This window comes from Otolemur garnettii, unplaced genomic scaffold, assembly GCF_000181295.1.
Source record: "Otolemur garnettii isolate 467f Iridium unplaced genomic scaffold, OtoGar3 scaffold00072, whole genome shotgun sequence".
NCBI classification, from domain to species: Eukaryota; Metazoa; Chordata; class Mammalia; order Primates; family Galagidae; genus Otolemur; species Otolemur garnettii.
The window spans coordinates 3,264,059-3,269,662 of record NW_003852467.1 but is presented as its reverse complement, the minus strand read 5'-3'; the positions used below and the strand labels follow the sequence as shown (position 1 = coordinate 3,269,662).

The 5,604-nt window shown below is 36.8% G+C and overlaps 1 pseudogene across 1 annotated transcript; it reads left to right on the top strand.

The window, feature by feature from the left end:
- The first annotated feature begins 4,321 nt into the window (after positions 1–4,321).
- Positions 4,322–4,693, top strand: LOC100952949 (annotated as a pseudogene). The gene has a single exon (XR_001161459.1). The product of XR_001161459.1 is annotated as a 40S ribosomal protein S21 pseudogene (transcript).
- Positions 4,694–5,604: the final 911 nt, after the last annotated feature.

Below are 5,604 nucleotides of genomic sequence, written 5' to 3'. Positions count from 1 at the left end.
AGATGTCCAGGGAAGTTATTTGACAAGGAAATATGTACAAATGACTGAGACAGAAATGTGGTTGGTGAATATTCTAGAAGAATAAGGAAGTCAGTACATTGAACAAGTTGAGTATGAGGATAAAATTATAGGAGGTGGCAGAGGGTGGTGGTGAGGCAATCCATGGAGGCTTTTTTTTTAAGTGATTATAAGCATTTTTACCTTAACTCTGAGATGGAAAACCATTGTAGGCTATTGAATGAGGTATGACATTAGCTTATGAATACCTCTCTGGATGCTATAAGAAAATAGACTTCACTAGGGCAAAGATAGAAGGAGAGCTATCAAGAGGCTATCAGGGGTCCTCAAACTTTAAACAGGGGGCCAGTTCACTGTCCCTCAGACTGTTGGAGGGCCAGACTGTGGGCCCCAGGATGAGTCGGCTGCTAAGCAGGACAGGCAGCAGTGGCAAAAAACACCCAGCAGCCGGATAAATGTCCTAGGTGGGCTGCATGTGGCCCGCAGGCCATAGTTTGAGGATGCCTGGATCCAGGGAGATGCTGGTGATTGGACCACAGTGGTCATGTGGATATGGTAAACCATGTCAAATTTTGTAAGTCTTTTGAAGGGCATGAATTATTTGGGGGGAAGAGAGATAGGAGTATGGATGATGGGCCTATTTAATGCAAACAATATGAACTCATTTAGTTTAACTGAGAAAGAAAAATATTGTATGGATAACCATGCCCTGAAACTGGGCTAAAGTTTCATCGGGATATGTGGTAAACTTTTTTTATGATTTCTCCTATTGGCATCTCTGCTTTTTTTTTTCCTTTTATTAAGATCTATTCACATAGATCATGAATACATTTATGCCTTTGTGGGGTTCAATGTGTTGACTTTGTACAAATTGGAGTGCTTACATCCAACTTATTAACATAGCTTTCACCTCATTTACTTAATTAACGTATTAAGACATTTATGTTCTATACTTGATAGATTTGACTTCTTCCCTTGCAATACACTCCATAGGTGTGGTCCCACCATTTACCCTTCCTCTATCAAACAGCCCCCCCCGATACTCCTCCTTCTCTTCCATCCATCATTATGGGCTATACTTGTGATTTATCTTTCATATAAAAGTGTGAGTGATTATAAATTGGTTTCATAATAGTACTGAGTATATTGGATATTTTTTTCCATTCTTTTTTGTGAGTATTTTCCTATGCTCTTTTACAACCAAATGGCTTCCTCTACTTTTAAATTTTGCTCCTTTGATATATCAAATAGCTCACAGCACATCATAGTGGCTTCTGTCTTTTACTCTGCATAATATACCTCTTAATCATCAACCTCTTAATCTTCAGTTCCTACTATTCAATGTCCCATTCTATTAAAATGACACAGTTCAAAATAGTAAAAGAGGAAGATGTTTAACAGGCACTGCTTTAAACTTTATGGAATGGTTCTCCTTTGGTGGGAAAGGGCGCACAGTAAAAAGTGTAGCCAACTAAATATCAAGGCCTAATACCTTGAGGTCGGCTAGTTTCTCCTCAATGAACAAAACATAGATGACATTCTGAAATGGAGCCTGCCCAGTCAGGACTTATTTGGTGAAGTCTTATTTATTTATTTATTTATTTTTTTTTTTGAGATGGAGTCTTACTGTATTGTCCTGGGTAGAGTGCATGACATCATCATAGCTCATTGCAACCTCAAACTTTTGGGCTCAAGAGATACTCTTGCCTCAGCCTCCTGAGTAACTGGGACTACAGGCACCCACCACAACTACTACCTAGTTTTTCTGTTTTTTCGTATAGATGAAAGTCTTGCTCTTGCCCAGCCTGGTCTTGAACTCCTGAGCTCAACTACCTGCCTCCCCTCGGCTTCCTAGAGTGCTAGGATTATAGGTATGAGCCAGCACGCTCAGTCTATTTATTTATTTAGTTTGTTTTCTAATTTCTTATTTGACTAGATATTCAATTAGTTGCCTGAATTAGAACATAGGCACGATGAGCAGAATACAGAGCAAGAGGAAATGGAAGAGACCCTCTGAACACTATTAAAGCACCACTATATTGAGCACAGCAGCTACATAATATGACACTTTCATATTTAAATGCTTTCTACTGAGTAGCAAGCATCATTATCACCAAAATTAAATGTCAAAAATATGAGGCCATATGGACACTCTCTCTCTCTCTCTCTCTCTCTCTATATATATATATATATATATATATGTTTATATATGTGTTGTCTTAAATGTCAGCTCACCTATTACCCTGAAATGGAGTTTTGTTAAGCTTATGACACAGGTTTTACCAGGTCCTGTGTATGTACATATATCTCACAATGCAAGATCAATTGCAGATCTTCAGAACCATTTAAGCCAATATCATCTTCCCTGACTGACTATTTACATTTTCATCAATTACCACCATAAACAAAATTATTCTGCTTTAATTTTGAAACATGGACTGTTCTTAGGGCCAAAGCAAGTATATTTATGGTACTTGCTTCACAAGATACAGTAACAATATTTGGAAACTTTGAGGTCACACAGCCAGTGAATTTCAAATCTGTGTAACTGATACAAAGTGAGTATCTAGGCTTTCTAATAATACTACTAAAGTTCTCCTGAGGCTTTTGAGATACAGTTGCTTTTTTTTCTCTATTCAAAATTTGTTACTACTGCTGGTAAAGTTTCTATATTTCATTGCTGGAAATCTAACTTCTACTGTTAAATTGTGAATTTTTTCATCACAGTATAGCCTCTATAAACATACCCACATCTAGTGTAAGAATAACATGTGATTATATTCTGGTCTAATATCCACTGATAACATTAACTGTATTATTCTTTATAAAAATATACTGAAATAAATTGTTTTTATATTTTAAGCAGAACTACTATTTAAAACACTAAGTGTTTAAGACATAGTGAGAAACAAAGAATCCGAGAGATAAGTAGGTGATGAAAAGTATTGCATTGGAAAAAGAATGCTGCTGGTCATATTTTCATGGTGATTTTTTTTTTTTTTTTTGGTGACAGAGTCTCACTATGTCACCCTGGGTAGAGAGACTGCCATGGCATCACAGCTCACAGCAACCTCAAACTCTTGGGCTTAAGTGATTCTCTTGCCTCAGCCTCCCAAGTAGCTGAGACTAGAGATGCCTGCCACAATACCTGGCTATTTTTTTTGTTGTTGCAGTTGTCATTATTGATTTTAGCTGACTAGGGCTGGGTTCTAACATTGCTTTAATTCAATCTACTCCTAAGTGTAGATATCACTACACTGTCACTATACTAGCAGCAAGTATATGGCTGGTGCCCTACCCACTGAGCATGGGTGCCATCTTTCATAGCGATTTTAATTCTATGATATATTTCAGAATTTTTTAAAGCCAAGAATCCTAAGTAGATGCTCAACAAATATTTCTGGAAGAGAGATTTAATTTCATGGAAATTGTGTATTTTTTTTTTGATCTCTTTGACTTTAAGATAATTAAAAACAACATGAAAAAAAGTTGCTATGGTTTTTAAAAAGGGAGGGAAGTGATTAATTGGTGGCTAAAAAGAGTATTTTATTTGGATAATCCAGTTTTATATCCTATTGCCCATATGAAGTGCTAGTATACATATCCAATTAGTACCATCTATAACTTTTCTGAAAAGACGTTCAGGAAATTTAGAAGTATATACTTGGAATTATGGGTATTTCTCTCTATATATATACTCTCTTTAGTGAATTAATGAAATTATTAAATGAGTAAATATGAAAATTAGAATATTAAAAATTCAGGTAAATAAATAGTTTGCCCCTGAGGATCTTTTCTACTTTTAAATTCCACAGAAATAGTTAATCAAAATAACACTTAGGAATAGGTTGAATTAGAGCAATGCTAGAAACACAATTTATTAATAAAATTAGTAAAAAATGAGACTGAGATCAAAGTGAATTTTAGCCTCACAGGTTGTGATGTCATGCAGTTTGACTATACATAAATAACACTTTAACTAGGGAAAGGTAAAATACGACAAGATGATTAAATTTCTGTGGAATCTAGATTTAAAATTTATGCATGAAATACAAACAGATAGCTCGAACTTTACAAACATTAATTTTGTAGAGCAATACAATCAAAATGAGTTTCTTAGAAATAACATAAAAATGATTAAAAATCAAACTTCCCTTCGATGCTTAGTGTAAGTGAATAATTATTTCCTTTTGGTTTCCACTGGCACAAATGTTTCATATTGCATTTTGCAGTCCAAGCAGACAGAATTTTGGGGCGGGGGGAGGATATTTGCTTTCAAGTAGCATAACTTCAAAATAAGGAGAGTAGCTTTCTCTGCCTTCACGCGTCCCTGTGGCAGCAGGTCCGGCCTTGAGATGCAGAACGACGCCGGCGAGTTCGTGGACCTATACGTGCCGCGGAAATGCTCGGCTAGCAACCACATCATCGGTGCTAAGGACCACGCATCCATCCAGATGAACGTGGCTGAGGTTGACAAGGTTACCGGCAGATTTAATGGCCAGTTTAAAACCTATGCTATCTGTGGGGCCATTCGCAGGATGGGTGAATCAGATGATTCCATTCTTCGATTGGCCAAAGCTGATGGCATCGTTTCAAAGAATTTCTGACTGGAGAGAATCAGGGATGTGGAATGAATGCCATAAATAAATAGTGAAACCCAAAAAAAAAAAAAAAATAAGGAGAGTATTATTTAGTACTGGTAAATCCCAATCTCTCTAATCCCCCACTTTCCTTTAGGGGACACCTTGTTCCAATGTGATTTCCAGCATTCGTATGCGGAGGCCACCTCTCACTCTCCAATGTGTCTGAGAAAAGTATCTAAAATGAATTCACACTGAGGTGTTGATGACTGTAGCTGTATGGTTTCTTCTCATGCATCCCCTCTTTCTGACTGTGAGTTACTTAAAAGCAGGAATCATGTTTTCCTTATGATTATTTTTAGGACCTCCCATGGTGATAAGGCTAGAGTACAGTCTCTACCTCAACAATTCAACAAAAATAATTCCTTATCATAATGCTGAACAACTCATCTCTACCTTATTGTAAACCCTCAAGCTATTCTCCAAGTTGTGTTCTGAGATCTGAAGAAATAGCAAAAGGAAGAAGAAAATGAAAAAAAATTAAGTGATAATGAGAAGAAGAGAGAGGGTGTTGGAATAAACATCGTAGAGGGGAAAACATGCAAGGAATGTTTGGGTCAAGTTGTTCCCGTCTGATAATAGGAGAGAGGCTATTCGGAAAAGGAGAAAAGAAATAACATATTTATTGATGATCTCATGCAGATGTTCCCCCAGCGGGTATCCTCAACAAGGATCCTCTGGAAGGTGTTGTTAACCCCATTTCAGAGATAGGAAAATTGAGGTTCAGAGAATTGGCCAAGATCAAGTAACAGAGGAGAGGCTGAATCAGGAACAATATATGTCTTTCTGAACCGGTAAAGAGAAAGACAAAGATCTCTGAAACACGAGCAAATGAATGCTGAGGTTGTTGTTTGGTTTTTGATATTAATAGCTAACTTTTTATTGTTAAATCATAGCTGTGTACATTAATGCAATCATGGGATACAATGTGCTGGTTTTATATGCA